The sequence below is a fragment of the Natrix helvetica genome (assembly GCF_964273705.1).
Source record: "Natrix helvetica genome assembly, chromosome: 1".
Taxonomy (NCBI): domain Eukaryota; kingdom Metazoa; phylum Chordata; class Lepidosauria; order Squamata; family Natricidae; genus Natrix; species Natrix helvetica.
Window position 1 is genome coordinate 334,149,764 of NC_138548.1, and position 19,197 is coordinate 334,168,960.

At 39.4% G+C, this 19,197-nt stretch overlaps 1 long non-coding RNA gene across 1 annotated transcript; it reads left to right on the forward strand.

Moving 5' to 3' along the window:
* The first annotated feature begins 299 nt into the window (after window positions 1–299).
* LOC309382657 lies at window positions 300–4,094 on the forward strand. Its single transcript, XR_014173692.1, has 3 exons — window positions 300–980; window positions 3,542–3,581; window positions 3,898–4,094. It is a non-coding gene; the product is annotated as an uncharacterized lncRNA (long non-coding RNA).
* The last annotated feature ends 15,103 nt before the right edge of the window (window positions 4,095–19,197 follow it).

Genomic DNA, 19,197 nt, shown 5'->3' on the forward strand with positions numbered 1-19,197 from the left:
AGGAATCTTAGGTTTTCCCAGAATGACTTTAATGTATTCAGTGAGTCCCAACTGCTGATTTGTGGGCATCATGAAAAGCACAGCTGGTTTGTTGATTTTGTGTTGTTTTTCATTCCAAAGGAAAGGTGCTGTTTCATTTGCCAAACTAATGGGTGTTATGAAATGATAAGAGACCTATTCACTGAGTTTGTCTTATAGAACAAAATGTTTTGGCCTGCCTTATTAGCTCATGAGCATATAACACTGAAGCAAGTTCTACACAATTGCATTGAACTCGCTTCAAAGGAATGTATTTAGCATCTGGATAACAAGCAGTGCAGGATTAATTGATAAGTGGATGAAAGAGTTGCATGGAGTTACAATAGAAAGACAAAGGTTGGTGTTGCATGTTGCAATTAAATAATACATTGTCTTGAATTTCCTGCATTTTAAGCATCACTACACTTATATCTGATGGCATGCTTTTTCTTTTGGAACAAGGAGAAGTCTTTTCCACCCCCCATCTACTAATTTAAGGAAGAAAATCTCAAACCAGCAGCTTTCATAATAGATTGGATTGCCTTAACATGCCCAACCAATTCCTCCCCAAAATACAATAGTAGTTTACGGTAATGTGTGAACACAGTATCTGTTCAGCCTCTGAAGTTTCCCTTCAACTGGGGAAACCTTTCCCTGGTAACGGGGGAAACCTTTTCATATAGTTTCACATACTCAGTCGATTGTGTGGATTGAACTCTATACAGTAACCTTTTTCTGCTAAGGGCTGCATTTTTTCAAAGATAGTCCATCAGAGATAGTAGGTGAAGAGGACAAGGTTTACAATATTGTAGGGTTGTATAACTCTTTTCCTTCTGCAATTCGATCTCTCTCTGACCTTTCCTTTCTTCCATTGGTTGTTATCTCTCATCTAGCGATGGTGAAATGAGAACCACGTACTAAGAAGTGAATGCAGTTTTCAGTTTCCAGATAATAACGTCCTAGTATGTAGGTATTTTCCCCCCATCCTCACTCATCACCCTATACATTTATTTACTGAAGAAGTCAAAACCGCATTTCAAGTTGTAAAGGGCAACTCAGTTGTAAAACTGGGTGAAATATAGACACAGCAAATAAGTATAAGCAAGTATTAAACATACATATAAAGATTAGGTTAAAAATTGTGGCAAGGTGGAATACGAGGTTAAATTTGCAAGTTCTTCTATGCATATTAGTTACAAGGGAATGCTTTAAAATACAACTGTAAAGATAGTATATCTGGGGATAAACAGTTGCAGACCTCCAACAGGATCATGTCTAAATAGATTTATTATACTCTGATAAATAAAAAACAATGTGATTTTGAATTTTCAAATACCTCGTACAAGTACTTGAATGGAATACATTTGGTTGCCAATTTGGCAGATTCCGCTTAATGTCATCTGTCCCCTGGACTATTATTTTGACCAAGAATATACTTCACTGAAGCAAACGTGGTTACAGAAGTAGCAAAGCGGAATCTGCCAAATTGGCATGCAAACAATATACTTCACTTTCTTTTTTCCCTAGGATTTCCTGTTATGTCTTTGACCAATTAAACAGTTTCAGGTTGTTTGGGTAACAGACCCTCTGTGTGCGCCTGCTTCATGTCTACATTCTTGGATTGGTGCATCTCCTTCATTGACCCAGCACTGCAGGGTTTCCCCCCCCCCCCCCATCCTCTCACATTCCATTCTCCTCCCACCCTCCATTGCAAAAATGTCAGGCGACAGGATGCGAAGTGATGCTAGCAGGATGGCAGCTGTGATAATATCATTATTATACACTACCTTATAACTTTAATAAACAAAAATACATTTTCCATAAGTTGTGAACATTCCTTCTATATTACACAGTATGTACAAGCAAATGAAAGATAATAAAAAATAGTTTGAGTATAGACCAGCAGAGGGCTATCACAACCAAACTTTCAACCATTCAGTAGCTGCGGTATTCAAAATTGGAAGAAGATCTCATACAGAATTTCTGATGATAATTTCACAAAAATTAAGGTTCAGCTTTGATTTTAAGACCTGCCACACTGCAAACGCCGTTTCTTTATTACTTCTCTCTGTTCCTGGTCAAGTCCCTGTGTAAAAGAGTATACAACAAGCTCTAAGATGTTTCTGTTGCGATAACCGTTGTGGTTTTCTAATTGGGAAAACAGCTAAATTGTCAAGTAGATCAGGGATCCCCAACTGATGCAGAAGCGGGAGTGAGTGACCGCGCAGCTGCACTTGTACATTCAGGGGGCAGGCAAGTGCGCATGCATCTTCATTTGTGCGAGCAGTGGGTGCATGTGCCTTCCACTTTTGCAAATGGAGATGCACGGGCACTCACTCAACGCGGAACCATTCCCCACCCCCACCCCTCTCGCCAGTCCAGTAAGCCGGAAAGGTTGGAGACAGCCAAATTGGGCAAAGCATTCTAGAGCCAAAAATTGTGCAACTGTGTGATCATAAATTGCCATTTCCTGTATCTTCTAAAATAGTACTGCAATAGCATTTTTTAAAAAGCACAATTTAATGTACAGTAATCAGTATAACAACAACAAAACTCACAAAAGGATATAAAATTGATTATGTGCCCTTAAGTGGGAGTCAACTCTTAGCGATCACATAGAATGATCTGGTCATTTGGGCCTCAAATGAGAACTCTACATTTATTCATTCTGCAATGTGTTTATTTTCCTGGCTGTCCATGGTATGCACAGGAATCTTCTAAGATCTTTCTGTACTGTTGTTGCCTAATATTAGTACCTGTTTCCTTTAGTTAGGCAGCTGGGAAGATCTTCATCCATGGATGATCCTGCTGGCATTACCATATTTTTCGGAGTATAAGACGCACCTCTTTCCCCCCTAAAATAGTGTGGAAATGTTGGTGCATCTTACACACCAAATACAGCCATTTTTGGCCTCCCGAAGCTCCGTCCCCGCATCCCATTTTTGCAAAAAAACGGGCCGTTTTTCACCAAAATGGCATTTTTGCCTTCTCCCAGCCCTGCTGAAGCCTACAGAGTGCTCTTGGGGGCCAGGGAGGACAAAAACTTTTTTTTCTTATCTCTTCGAAATCTTGGTGCGTCTTATAATCCAAAAAATACAGTATATGTTTGGCTCCTCATGTTTTTCACTCACTCACTCCTGTTAACGTCACCATTATTACCACAGTGTGGTACCATTGAGGGGAAAAAGAAATACATGCACCATAGTATTAGTAAACTTGATTAAATGCACTGATTCAGACGTCCATAATCAGTTTTTCCATCCAAAAAGTCATTTCTACAAATGGGGTTTCTTTCTTTGGAATTTATATTTAATTGTTCCATCTTCTTCAAGACACTTTGTTGCTAATTTTTCAACCAATGGTATTTCCTGTACTTTTATGTATCATGAATCTGCAGTAGTATGCAAACTCCTAAGTTTTGCTAAAATAAATCTCACAACAAGCAAATTAATTTTTTTTCCACTTTCCAACTTTTGTTTTAACTTCAGCAGTTTTTTTCTCCTAAGCGTCTCCATGTCATTAGCACATCTTCCAAAAAGCTGCTCCGAAGGCAGTATCTTAAGGTATGATGCAAATCTCTTCATTATTATGTAGTTCAATAATTGCCTTGCCAATTGCAAGTCATGTTAAAGATATGTGAAGACAAGGGACAGGATTTGGGAAAGGAGAAGTTAGGAGTTTGTTTTCTGTGTGGAGCCCTACAGAGAATAGATAATCAGAGAGGATGGAGAGAGGGAGGGAGGGAGGAGGAGAATACATGCAACTGGGTCTTACAATTCAGGCCCAAAGCCTAAGAAACTGGAAGAATGTAGTAGGAAGGGAAAGTTGCAGGAAACATGACTTGTGTGAGGTTGCAGTTTAATCTGTTTAATGTTGCAGCTTCAACTGCAGGCAGCTTGGGTTTCTGTTCCAGTTCTGTAGATCTCCATATCCTTGTTTATTTGCTCAGACCAATTACAGATGACCGAATGCTGGATTTGGAATGCAGCCTTCAGCCTCACACAGTTTGTGCAGTTAATTATTCTCTCAAATCCCTTCTGCATAACTTCTGTTCAAATAAAAATCCGTCTTTTCTTAATCCCTCTGCTGTTGGATTCTTAAGATAACACAATATGTTGTGAAAGAGGGAACATTAGATTCGCTTTGTTAAAAGCTGCTTCCTAGGAATGCTACTTTGCCCATTCAAGAATAAGTAATGGCAGGTTACCTGAGGACATACACAAACACACACACACACACACATCCTAGAAATCTGTCAAAGAGGGTGAAGGATGCTTATTGGCTGGAGTTGCCTGGCAAGCTGGGGTGAATATTAGTCATATTTTGTTTGTTCTTCCTGCTACATCCCAATGTATGATTTGTGAGGATATATAAGGTACTCTACAGTGTTTGCAATCAACGTTATAGTATAGCAATGAACGTGCAATAATGTTTTTGAACAGCAGGGGACAGCAGAGGATAACTTCTTCCAGCAGCTCTCTTGTTAAATTGCCAGGGCTTTTTAATTATCATGTGTTGGCAGGCATATATACACACAAACTATTAATCTTTTTCATTAAATATACCCAGAATACATGATCTGTGCATCCAAACTGCATCTGTTTTGATCCACGGAGAATGTGATGGTTTTTATATCTGAAAACTGGTACCTCAAGCTCAACCTCCTGGGGAAGCCTAAGTTAAGATAATATTCTTTTTTAATATCAATTCAGAGACAGCTAAGTCTTTCTTTGGCATTAAAGCATATTAAATAAATATGAAACCACACTGTACTTTTTTTCTCTCCTCTTGTTTTTACAATAGGCGGTCTCTAGTTTTCTGACATTTTTGACCACTTGAAGTAGGAATGTCCTTTTGTATTTTGTGTCTTAAGATAAGTTGAAAAGCATACCATAGAGGTAGAGTTTTTCTAGGGAGTCTAAAAAAGGTTGGGACCTCAGGTTAGTCATCTCTTCACTAGAGTGAATGTTAACATGTTATTTTATTCCTCTAGAATCCCAAACTAATGCTATTACAATTCTGGATTGTTTATTTTCCATCCAGCAGTTCAAGAACAATTAGTAACTCCCTTGTTTAAAAAAAAAGAAAGGACAGATTCGTTATTTTATTTTCTTGCAGTGAAAACAATTAAAATCCCCTTTTGCTTGCATAACATACCTTCTACAATTTCAGTAGAATTAACCAGACTCGAATAGAATCAAGCCAACAAAATCTTTTTCCATTTTAATTCCCTGCATGGAAGTTTGTTTAGATTAATTCGGTTCTGATAAACACTAGCTTCTATGAAATACAGATAATCTTCACTTAAAGACCATTCATTCAGCGATCGTTATAGTGGCTCTGAATGAAAAGGACTTCTACCAGGTTCCCGAAGTTACAGAGGTCATCATATGATGAAAATTCGGATACTTGGCAATTAACTGCTGCTATGACCACAGGGTTGCTTCAGCTCTCCCTATTCACCTATCTATTTCCTCTTCTCTGTCCTTTCAGCCACCTGACACAGTAACACTCCTTAGCGGTACTGAGACTGAAGTATAGTTCTCCAATAGTCTCGGACAGCTGCCACATGCCCTTACTTCAACCCCAGCACAGCAGCTGTGGAGGAGTACCACCTCAAGCCCATGTTGTGGCTAGCTACCACAGCTATACAATACAAAGCTCCAGCTACTCCCACTGCCCTGCATATTGCTGAGTCCAATTGACTTTCACCATCTTTCTCTGACTGCTGATGAGGTACGCCCAACCTATCCCTATACAAGACTGCTGCTGGCCATGCCAGACCTTTCTCCAAATAACGCCTGCTGTTCTCCAAATAGCTTCTGAGGCCTTCCAAAGCATGACACAATTTTGGAGAATGGCAGGTATAAGGTTTCCAGAATGATATAAGAGGCCTTGGGAAGAAGGCCTGGTGTAGCCAGCAGCTGCCTCACACAAGGGGAGGTACGCCACCTCAGCAGTGGGAGGAAGACAATGAAGATCAGTTCAGTTCAGCAGGGACAGTGAAGTGCAGGGCAGAGGGAGCAGGTGGGGTTTTTGCTGTAGCACTGAGGTGGCTGGTTACAGCACGGAGCTTGAGGTAACACTCCTTAGATATGGATGCAGTGCTTCTAGAGCTGAAGGTAGAGGCCTGGCAGCAGTGGCGTCTGTCTGAAACTGTTGAAGATTCTGCTCTCTATTTCAGACCCAATGCTGCCACCACTGCTGAGAAGTACCCTATATAGAGCAGTCAAAAGAGCAGAAATGAAGGGGGAGAGATACTCGGGTGGGGGAAATTGAAGTGGAGGTAGTCCCATACCTGAGACCTGAGGCTCAAGTCTCAGAGGGTCCAAGCTGGGAATGGCTTGGATCTGGGTGGGTCCTTGCCTGACAAATGGTGGGATTTGGTTTGCGAGGGCAATGGGGACTGGTGGGATTTCACGTATATAATAATATCTTTAATACCATTAAACAACATCTGCCTATTCCAGATCCTGGTGAAGGACTCAATAGGCGAATAAAAATGTCAAATCCAGTCTAAACATCTGGCTGGCTGTGCAACGAACCGTAATAATAATAATTAGCCCAAATATCTGACTAGCTTATATCTCAATTATAACTAAACAGCTTAATGAAGCATTGCATAAAGAAGACATCAGCTACTGGTTCATAATTGGAAAAAAACCATCTGATTTAAAAAGATCTAGTGAAAGGAACAACACCGGAAAGTATTATCTGATAACATGCTTGAATACAATGTTTAAATTGCACACAGGCATCATAGTGGACAGCATCCAAAATGATTTAAAGAAAATAACATCTTCCCAATAGAAAAAAAAGGAACAAAAGGAAAAATAGAGACCCAGAAGATTTCCGATTGATAAAATAATTCTGTAGAAGTGCAAAAGTCGAAAAACCAATTTACATACAGTCTGGGCTGATTATATAAAGGCATTTGATTTAATTAATCTTTAGGAGATTAATTGCTACTATGATTAGGTCAACTTACTAAAATTGATGGGTCTGCTATAGATTGGTATATTAATTTTAGCATATGTGCTTAATTGGTTTCTGGATAACATGATCTCAGCCTGCTTGCTTATATATTATTGACTTTTCCCCTGTGCCTGATCGTTTTTAGTATTCTGTTTGTCTTTGGCTTGACTTAACATGACTCCATTTAAATTTGTGAGTAATTAAGCAGCTGTAATTGGTTGTCAAGCAACAATACTGTAGACATATATATCTCCCTAAGTTCAGTCCAACAATTACAAATTTGTGTCTTGCAATATCCCTAATCCCTGGAATAATTTAAGTCCCCTCCTTGTCATTTAGATTACAAAATGGAATGAGCAACAAATATCTGACTTAGATATAGATGGCGTTACACATATTAAAAATTTAATGATTCACTGACCTACCTAACTAATCAAAGTTTACCATATAATGGCTTACACTGCATGGGATTCTCTTATGTGAGCATCTGAACAGGTGAATGCTTGGATTATTCAAATGGATAACTTGAATTACTAGAATTGCTTTCTTTGAGACACTTGGAATATTGCATCCAGTTTTGTTGCCACAATATAAAAATGATGTTGTGACTCTAGAAAGAGCGAAGAGAAGGAGAAAGAAGGATGATTAGGAGACTGGAGGCTAAAACATGAAGAACGGTTGCAGGAACTGGGTATGCCTAGTTTAATGAAAAGAAGGACTAGGGGAGACAGGATAGACAGGATAGACAGGATAGCAGTGTTCCAATATCACGGGCTGCCACAAAGAAGGGGGAGTCAAGCTATTCTCCAAAACACCTGAGGGCAGGACAAAAGAAATGGGTGGAAACTAATCAAGGAGTGAAGCAACCTAAAACTAAGCAGAAATGTCCTGACAGAACAATTGATCAGTGGAACAATTTGCTTCCAGAGGATGTGAATGCCCCAACACTGGAAGTTTTAAAGAAGACATTGGATAGCCATTTGTCTGAAATGGTATAGGGTTTCCTGCCTAAGGGGGTTGGACTAGAAGACCTCCAAGGTCCCTTCCAGCTCTGTTATTCTATTCTATTCTACTCTATATGCCATATTAGGAAGAGAGCCAGGGATGTTCCTAGTTTCCTAATTAGACAATGTGCTAAATGACACTTGAATGTATCCTTGAAAAAGATAAGCTTCTTCTGTGGCCCAAGCAATTTGCACCTGTAAACCCTATTTTTGACCTTGCAGTCAAAATACTGGCTCTAGATTTGTACGGAAGAATCTGATGGATTAGCAGAGCAGGCAAAGCTTCTGTGTTTATGGTAGGATTCATAAGAACTGTGCTTAAGTGAACTATGGTTTGCTCAATTGATCCAATTTTCAAGGTTTTCCTGAATGCCTCATCTAATCGTATAGACTGCGCTTGCATAATATGCAGTGTCCAGATATGTGTTTAGTTAGTTTGTGATTCAGTGCTCTGTTTTGTGGAAAGGGTGAATTTTTAAACTAAGTTTGGATAAATACATATGAACTAAGAAGGCTAGTTACAATTCAGCTTTATGATTCACGAATAGTTTATATGTGAATGCAGAGTTCTAACTAGCCTTTGCCCATATTCTTTCTTACTCCTCAAAATAAGCCGGTAGAATTTTCCATGGATGGGTAGTTCTTGGTTCATCCAAACTTGACTAATTTTGAAAACAAGCCAGTTCAGATCATAGTTTAATATATTAGGCTTTTCCAAAGCTTTTACGTGCTGTTTTTTTCTGAAATTCCCGCTTTCAAAAATGCTGAAGCCCATAACAATTCACTGAGAAACAAGAGATTTGCAGTTGTCAGTTGCTGAAAATGCCAACATTGCACTAATGACAGGGGTTTTGTTTTACTTGCCTGTTAAAATGTTAATCTCAGCACAAGAAACACAGTGCCAATCTGAGTTAAATCTGGTAAAAGTTCAATATGGAATCAGAACTCTGGACAGTTACAATTCAGTGGTTATTTTTAGAGGACTTTGAAGCTGTAGCCAATATTTGCAAAGGAATGACACAAATTGGCTTTCCAATGTTAAATGTTTATCATTCTCATAAACCTAGATTGAAATCTAAATTAGGCTAGATTAACCAGCAGAGATAAAACCGATATTAGGTACGGAATCATAACTTTATGCATATTGTTAATCTTGAATTGCTTTACTATAATGATTTCATTGTTTCATACTTTTTCAACGCTCTGCTTATTGATAATTTATTAATTGCATTTATTTATATATACTCCTGTCCCAAGATCCTGGGTAGTTTTCAGACATAAAATAACACACCATTTAATAAAACCCCATATAAAAACCCACAATCAAATCAAATCTCTTCACTCACCAAATAAAATCCTAGTTAAGATGGATGATAAAGTGCATCTAATGACACGAGCAGCAGCTCTCAAAAGCTTATGCCTTTCATTAAAATTGGATAATCAGAAAAGGTCCTACCATACTCCTGATTTTTTTTTATTCCTTTCCTAGGAGTTTGATTTCACCAGCATTATCTTTCAAAATAAATTGGAGCCCTAGATATTTCTGCACAGATCTTAATTAATTTTGCTAGGATTTAGTTTGCATCTGCAATTGTATAAACACTCACCTGGGAACAACAGTCGCTGAGAGTGAGTTGGATACCTGATCAGTTTCCTTAAGTAAATAAATAAACAAGCAAACAAATAAATAACTCCCACTGAAGTTCTACTTTGGATGATCTTTCCCTCAGAAATGTGATAGGCCTCTCTCCTTCTGGATTTCCAGAAAGCCTTGAAGACTTGTCTGACCCCACAACAATAGTAGAATAGTATGTGGCAGAAACCCAGGAAAGTTATCTGCTGGATGTGAGGAATATGGATTATTTGGGGGGGACGGGGACCAGTAAATTTATGATGATTTTACACTTTTTTTTAAAACTATTTTACTATTTTTACTATTGTGAGGTCTTTGGTGCTCTCTGTTGTAGCCCGCCAGTGGCCAGCGGAGCTGGTTGCAGAGTCAGACAGTGAGGAGGTGGGGAGCAACATGGGCCAGTCCTGGGGTCTAGGGAAGGATCTCATGGGTGCTCTGCATCAGAGGCAGAGATAGGGCCCAGGCCGTCTGACAGTTATCAGCTGCCTTTGGAGTCAGAGATCAGGGGGGCAGAAGAACAGCTGGAGCCTGTTCCTGATGTGTGCACACGCAGAGCTGCCAGGGAAAAGCTAAGGAACAAGGGCAAACTCGGGAGTAAAGGCACAGGTGGAGGGTGAATGGCCCATCCCATAGGGTATAAAGAGCAGTGAAAGGTGAGTGGAGTTTGCAGAAGACAATTAGTTCACTTAATTAGTGTGAAGATTTGTTTGTGATTCTCAGAGACTCCTTGCCAAGTATTTTCTTGTACAGCATTGCGTTTGGAAGATATTGGCCTGGCAGCTCTTGATAAGGTCTATGGCTGTAAATTCACCCTTAAAAGACTGTTTGCCGGGACTTTGCTGGATGTGAATGAGAGGAATTCAAATTAGCTTAATAAAAAGGGGTTTTGTTGGGACAAGGAGTCTGCTTCATGATTTGGTAAAGCCTAAGTCAGAACAAACTCAGTGCTTAGACGTTTCCTCACAAATGTTTCATTACCCAACTAGGTAACGTCATCAGCACTAGAAGGGAGTGGGATTTGCTGTATGTCAGTTAATTGGGTAATGAAAGGCGAGAAAACAACCAAGATCAGACAGCACCAAGGACCTACCATTCAACCCTGAACTGCAAATATTCACTTCTAATGGTGTTTTATTATTGTTTGTAAGTCACCCAGGGATATGATACATAAAATGGATGTCTAAGCCAATATTTTAAAGAAATCAATAAAAATTAGTCAGTTTTTGATTAGGGATGTATAGATTGTAGCATAATGTATTAGAAAAACAGATGTTTAATAATAATAAAAGGCCTGCATTTGCAAGTGCCTGAATTGTAGCCATTGAAACATTATCCATTGAAGATCAATTCATTTGCCATTCTTAATAGACTGGTTTGCCTATTGGAGTCATAGATTGACTGGAAATTGTGGTTAGGGGAGTGATTTTTTTTCATCAAATACTGATACCTGTATTTTTCAGAGAAAGAAACTAATACCAGTTAATGTGACAATATCCAAAACTGAAAATGTGGCAGACTGAAAAAAAATATGCATTTCTCAAAAGACACGTTTTTCTCCATAATGAATTTCTAAAGAAATGATATGGTCCACCTGCAGCCTGCGCAGATGGCAGCAGAGTCGGACAGTGAGGAGGTTGGGGAGGGACATGGGCCAGCCCTGGAGTCTGGGGAAGGCTCGGACGAGGTCTCTGCATCAGAGGCAGAGAGGGGACCTGGGCCATCTGGGAGTTATGTGCTGCCTCCAGAGTCGGACATCAGCAAGGCAGAGAAACAGGGAGTGCCTATTCCCAGTGTGCACATGCACAGAGCTGCCAGACGACAAGGACAGTTAAAACAAAAGGGACGACTTGGGAGTAAGGCTTGGAGGGGATTGGCGCATAAAACACCCTCTCTCAGTGAATTGCTAGTAAACCGGTTAGGAATCCATTACTGGGCTAAGCGTGTGCTTTTTACTGTATCAGGAAGCCTAGGTCAGAACAAGAAATAGGAGGAAACAGTTGTAGCCAAAGTGGATTTTAAAAAATTGTTCTTGTTTATTTCAACAGCTGATAAAGCCTCAGCAAGTAAATGTGGCTTCCTGTATTTTCTATGTATGATTATCCATTGTTGAGCTCCTCTTTCTCTCTCTCTCTTTCTTTTTTGCTTTATAATTATTCCACCCAGTAGGGAGAATTTGTGCAATCCGTCAAATGAAAGAACAGTGATTTCATCTGAAAACAATGGTAAGACAATAACATGCATAGATTGCACTGAAAAATTCGTGTACAAGAGATAGGGAACACTGTGCTATATAATCTGCCAATTGCTACCTGTCAAAGTGCAATAACTGTAGAAATATATATTGGGGCTGGTGAGCTGAATTATGGATAGCATATGAAGGGCTGTATTATTTTGTTAATATTTGAACTTGTTATGGAAGGCTAAGAGGACACACCAGCTAGTCAAGAACATTATTATCTCTCAGATATTAATACCTCTTGAAGACACCAAATAGCCACAGGAAATGACAGTATTTGATTCAACTAGTTGACTACCTGTTGACATTACCAAGTTAAAACATAGGTCTTTAATCCAGATATATAGTCACATTTGGAGTAGATTAAGTGGCGTAAAGAGCCATGGAAAGAAAGATGCTTGGCATGGCAAGACAAGATAGGAAGACCAGCAATTGGATTAGAGAGCAAACAAAAGTAAATATCATCAAGAGAGTAAAAGAATTGAAATGGAAATGGGCTGGTCACATAGCAAGAAGAACTGATGGCAGGTAGACCAAGGAAGTCATAGATTGGATCCCACTTGATAAAAGGCATCCACAAGAGAGACCCAAAACAAGATGGATCAATGACATCAACAATTATTATGGGCCCAATTGGCAGGACATATATTGAAGAAGCTTTCATCCTGTAGTGCAGTGATGACAAACCTATGGCACCCGTGCCTCAAGTGGCATGCGGAGCCATTTGTCAGGGCACACGAGGCGCTGCCCTGTCAGCTGGCCAGCGCGCATGCGCGCGCTGGCCAACTGAGTTCACCTTTTTAGAAGCTATTTTTCGCCTTCCCCAGGCTCCAGAGGCTTTATAGGAGCCTGGGGAGGGCAAAAAGAGCCCCCCCTGCCCTCCCCGGAGGCTTCAGGGACCGTCCGGAGGCTTCCGGGTTGCTTGGAGGATCGTTTTAAGCGCTCCGAAGGCTTCAGGGACCATCTGGAGGCTTCCCTGATGCCTCCAGACGGTCCCTGAAGCCTCCAGAGGGCCTCGGGGAGGCGGGGGAGGCTCTTTTCGCCCTCCCCAGGCTCCTATAAAGCCTCTGGAGCCTGGGGAGGGAGAAAAAAGCATGTAAAAATTGGGGGGGCACCCATTGTGCGCACATGCACACGGGGATCGCGCGTTGCATTATGGGTGCGGCACGCCCACACACGATCCCCCCGCGCTCCCCCCACTTGTGGCACGCGAGCCAAAAAAGGTTCGCCATCGCTGCTGTAGTGGATAGACAATGGCTAAAATGATGATGATTGATGATAATGAGAGTAGATTAATTGAAGTGACAGTACGATTAACTTCAATATTAATTGCAGTACTATTTACCCACATTAATTTTAGTGGGTCAGAATTCCACCTAAAATAGAAACAAACCTTTATGCACATCCCAGTATGATGTAATTAATGGCTAAGTGGGGCCAGGCCATCTGTGGGACTGCCTGTAGGACAACTACCTGTCCTACCAGATCTTTTTATCTGTTAAGCCTTGCTTGGATTTGAGCCGCCATTGCTTGCATGAGCCCTTGAATGCCTGATGGTAGAAAACTTGCTTGTGTAGAGAGGAATAGAAGAGAAGGATTCTTTAAAAAGAAAAATCATATTTGAATGTATCCATAGTGTTGGTCAAAAGGTCAAGATGGGCAGGGGAACCATGTAATTGAAGTCCCCCTCTCTGTCACTGCGTTTTATTTTGGTTTGCCAGCTGTGCCTATATTCTGTGCAGACTAAACTGTTTCTTAGCTGTGCTGAGATTTATTGCGCATGCCACAGTTCTTATCCTACAAGTTTTACTGCGCAGGTCACACACATTCTTTCTTAGCTTTCTCTTCTGATCTTTTGTTCGCCTGCCAAGGGAGGTAGGCACAGAACTCTGCCAAGATGTAATTAATTCCGTTAGCAAGTTTGTATTTTTACTTTATTTTATATTAAAATGTTTTTTGTTAGATCATGCCTCGGGTATATTTTTTGCTTATTCAAGAAGTATACTTCGAGGAGAAGTCACGATCCATCATCATTAATTCCAAAGGGTTTAAATTATATCCCTGACACTCTCCTTATTTGCATATGTGATGCATGCAATGCACATTAAAATTCTTGACTTTTTTGACCAACCCTGTAGACACCACTGACACAGCTCACTGTAACAGCATTGCCAAAAAGGCATTAAGAGTTGTTAACCTAACTTTGCGAAGCTTCTTCTCCGGTAACATTGTATTGCTAACTAGGACTTACAAAACCTTTGTCAGACCTATTCTCAAATACAGCTCATCTGCCTGGAATCTACACTGTATATCGGACATTAATATGATTGATGATATTTCACGAGAAGGGTACTCCACTCCTCTGCTCACCATAGAATCCCTTATGCCATCAGGCTCGAAATTTTGGGCTTGGACTTAAGCATAGTACACAAAATTGTCTGCTACAACGTCCTACCTGTCAACGACAACTTCAGCTTCGACCACAATAATACACAGGCAAACAATCGATACAAACTCAAGTTAACTGCTCCAAACTCGATTGCAGAAAATACGACTTCAGCAACAGAGTGGTCAATGCCTGGAATGCTCTACCTGACTCCGTTGTTACATCCTCAAACCCTCACAGCTTCAACCTTAAACTAGACAGTCCAGTACCGTGGACCTCACCCAATTCCTAAAACGTCTATAAAGGGGGTGTGCATAAGTGCACCAGTGTGCCTACCATCCCTGTTCCCATTTATTTCTATTCATTTCCTTTGTTCATGTCCATATTCATACTTATACCTGCTATCTTGTACGTGTTTGACAAACTAAAAAATAAATAAAATAAATATAGCCTCAAGCTGCTGGCAGGATTGCATTGCTTTCAATGTGCAGAACAGCAAAAGCTTACTTCTTGCAATCCCTTTCTTTACAATCTCTCCATTCTACAAACGGGCGGCGACGCGGGGGGGTGGGTTGTAGACGTCACAAGTCAGGCACAGGACAACGTCTACTGACTATAATAGTAATCACAAGGTTAAGGGACCTTGTGAAGGTCGCAAATGCTTGTAAAGGGGTCATAAAGTTAATTTTTCAGCATCATTGTAACTAGGAATGATCACTGAATAGGTGGTTGGTAAGCGAGTACTATATGTCTTACTTTTTTTGTTATTATCTCTTTGTTTTATAGAGCTGTAGGTTATTAAAAACAGAATGATTCTAAGATCAGAACTACATGATGTGATATATCAAAAATTGGACTCCTTGCTGTAGAGGAGATAGAGAATGGAGGATTTTAACATTACAAACATTATTATTGTCTGTTTATCCAACAAATAAAAAAATCTTTAAAGTGAATAATTTCTGATGATTCGGGCTTTAACAAAGAACCTAAGAATTTTGGAGGTATCTTTGAAAGTTCCAAACAAGATGGGTATTTTTGTAAAGGTAATGATGTCAAATACAATGCATTTGAAACTTCCAAATATTTGGTGAATCTGTAGGACTCCAAGAACTCTTGCTAATAAAATTATCAATTGATGTTTTCTTCCAAAGTTTTTCAACTTCAGTTTACAATTGAATCTGTTTATCTCTTTACATTTGGTTCATGACCTGAAATTGAATCTCTTCCCCCAGGCTTTCAAAAACAAGCTAAAACCTTAACATTTTGGGCCAGACCTGGCAATCCTACTTATTTGGGAAATTTTCATAGAAGATTTAAATAATAATAATTAGCCATGTACATGAGAAGTAATTATATACCAAAGAATGATACTTTTGCAATGTCTATAATTAAGGAACAATTTAGGTTTTAATTATCCACTGCTATCTTCAGTGACTGATAATCCAGCTATGAAACAAACATGAAATACAAGCACAACAGTTTCCAAAGTCAGGAACAGGCCATCTGAGTTTTCATTTATGATTGTGGCTTTCTCCCTTACTTGAAGCTTCAGGGAATTTGTGCTGAAATCTTCAAATGATAGGGTGGAAATAATTTTTGTATAAATTATTCAAAACTTTGGATGTTCCTTTGATGAGCTTAACTCCCTTGGGCAGACTTCTGCTCTGATTTTGCAATATCTAAATTATCCTAATGGGAGTTAAGCAGTTCAAACTTAAAGTGGATTTTTGTCACCTTCTAAAGTAAAATCTCAAAAGCAAATAGAATTCAGCATTGAAAAGAAATCTACCTTTAGGTTACATTCATGGTTTTCCTTTGAAATAGTAGCTTGCAACGTCCCCCCAGGTGCTCTCCTTGAGGTCAGTGCTATTATTCAGAGGAATCCTTTGGATTTATGGCGTTCATGAAAATGACAGGTGCAACATTGCCCCATTATGATGCAAGCTTTTCCCCTTTTGTAAAGAAGCTCAAAACCCACCTGTTTAATCTAGCCGGCTTGGCCTAATTCCAGCTCTCCCACCTCAGTCTGTATTTTTAAATTTCACGGGTTGTTCTTAGGCTAAGTTTTTTATTTTTATAAATTTGTACAGGGGTTTAAAGTTTAATTCGATTTTAATTATATTTATGATTATTTGTATGGTTTTTAATTTGGTACCTGTACACCGCCCCGAGTCCCTTCGGGGAGAGGGGGCGGTCTAGAAATCAAATCAAATAAAATAAATAAATAAATAAATAATGTAAAGAGGAGAGTCTGAGAAGAAAACAGTACATCTCTATCAGCCTATGTAACACCAACACTCCAGTTTTTTCAAACCTACAGACATCTCACATCATCCAAATTTGGTAGCAAAATGATGATTCCTGACAGATTTTTTTTTACAAATCTTGCTTTTATGGTTATTTTTCCAATAAACAAGTGAAACCCTAAGTAAGAGATATGCATCCAGTAAGCTTAATATAACATTTGAAACCTTTTTCAAGACGCAACTGGACTTTCTGGTTTTTTTTTTTGAAGACGTTTAGCTTCTCATTCAAGAAGCTTCTTGGATGAGAAGCGAAATATCTTCAAGGTAAACTAGAAAGTCCAGTTGCCTCTTGTAAAAGCTCCTTTGGGACAACCATGCCCTGGATGACTGAGAATCTCCATAGATACAATTTGAAATATTTTTAAAAGGCTGACATAGGACTGCACAACCTAAAGGCCCAAGTAGCCTGCTGAAGTTTTTTTTTTAAGGGTTTTTATTTATTTTTTTAAAAAAGTAAATTATTTTGGTTCAAAAAACCTGCTGCTGAGCATCTCTAAACTTCACTTCTGCTTATCAGCATTATAGGGATTTTTTTTTGCCGCCCACAGGATTTTTAATTTATCAGTGTGCCCTGTGCAGGCCTGGTCTGAAGTGGCATACTACTGTAGCTTGCAAATCATTTGATCCTATCACCTTCTAGCCATATTTTTTTCATCCTTCTATTTAGCCTTCCAAATGCCGGAGTTTTTTTTTTTTTTAAAGAAGTAGTTTTCAGAAAAATATATCTCAGTATATCTTTCATTCTCCAATTAGCTTGTGTTGTGTGTGTGTGTGTGTGTTCTTTCAGGAACAATTCACATTTATTTAATAGTGACTTCTATGTTTTTGAGGTGGTTGTTGTTGCCCAGATCAATTTTAGCCCAAACTTAAGCTTGAATTTTTAATGGAAGTGATGTTTAATGGGAGTGACTTAAAAGAGTTTACAGGTGTTATATAAAATGGGGGTGTTTATCACATCAATGGTTTTGCATGAATTGCCTTGTGGGAAATGTTTCACAATAGAATAATGACAATTATAGCTCATATCAGAATGATCAGTCTATGTCTGGTCTGTTGTTTATTTTTATTATTAGTTGTTTTTTATTCCACTCTTATCATTTCATAAATAATTCAAGGTGGCAAACATACAGAAAACGTCCTCTCCTCCTATTTTCTCCACAACAGCGACCCTGTGAAGTGGGTTGGTCTGAGAGAGAGAGACTGGCCCAAGGTCATCCAGTCAACCTTTATGCCTAAGGTAGGACTAGAACTCACAGCCTCCTGGTTTCTGAGTCAGGACCTTCACTACTACACCAAACTGGATCTCAGGAGTATATATGTTATGTTTCCAAGCTAATTATGATTTTTCAAAACAAAATATTTTCATTAAGATTGGATATTTACTCCTGTCCTCCATATAGTCTACAAGATTCTTTTTTCTTCTTCTGAATGTCAAAAGATGACATTAAAGCATAACCTGCCATAGCACAGGAATAATGAAGATGACATTAAGTTCCGTGATAGCATTGGAAAAGATAAGAGCAACATTTACAGCTTTTACAGTTCCCATCATTCCCTCAGATTAATTGATAATATATACTCCAGTGGTGGGTTGCTACCCGGTTTACTACCGGTTTACTACTACCGGTTCGCTCGTGCATGCACGCTCATGCACGCATACCTGCGTGCAATGTTTCTGCACATGCAACGCTTCTGCGCATGCGCAGAAGCATCCGGGCGGGTGGGCGGAGCCTTCCGCCGCTGCCATTACTGGTTAACCTCTGATATACTTACCCTGCGGCTGATCTAGATCAATTCCTTTCATTCATTTGGATAGGAGCACTGTTGATTTATTTTGTTCTGTTTTAAGTCTGTGTGTGTGTATAAACTTTATATATATATATATATGAAATTTGTCTGTGGATAGATAGATAGATAGATAGATAGATAGATAGATAGATAGATGATAGATAGATAGATAGATAGATGATAGATAGATAGATAGATGATAGACAGACAGACAGACAGACAGACACACACACACACACACCGTTCTTTCATAAGCTTCAGGACACTGTACTGAACCAGAATCGGTGTTCATCAGATCTAAATTTACATGTCTTAGTACAAATTTCAAAGAATTCTGGGATTTCTTCAATGCATCCATTGAAGCATGCATTGGCCTCCAAGAAGTTAATTGCTTCTCATGCTGTTCCCAAATAAAGATGGAAAGAAATCCTTGGGTATCCCTAATCCAGGTTCCCTGACTAAGTGCCCCCCCTCCTGATGTGTTGAATTTCAGTCACAACTTTGCTGGCACTACATTATTGAAACTGAAGCCAAACACATCTGAAGGACACAATTTGAGGTTAGGCTGACCTTGTTCCTAAACAAAAACAAACAAACAAACAACATTTACCCTCTGGAAACAGTTGCCCTGTGGGTCAAAGTGTTCCCTTCTGCGCTCTCTTTGTTGCAGTTTTGATTCTGGGGACGCTCACAAATGTCTCCCATAAATTCATCTTGAAGAAAGGGCATGAAATAATAGGCTCCACAGAACAATTGTAGAATGAGATGGTGCCTAGGGGTTCTACCTGGGGTGCAGAGTATGCCCTGCTTGGGATTCAGTTCCTTAAAAAATGTTTTGCTCCTGCTACACC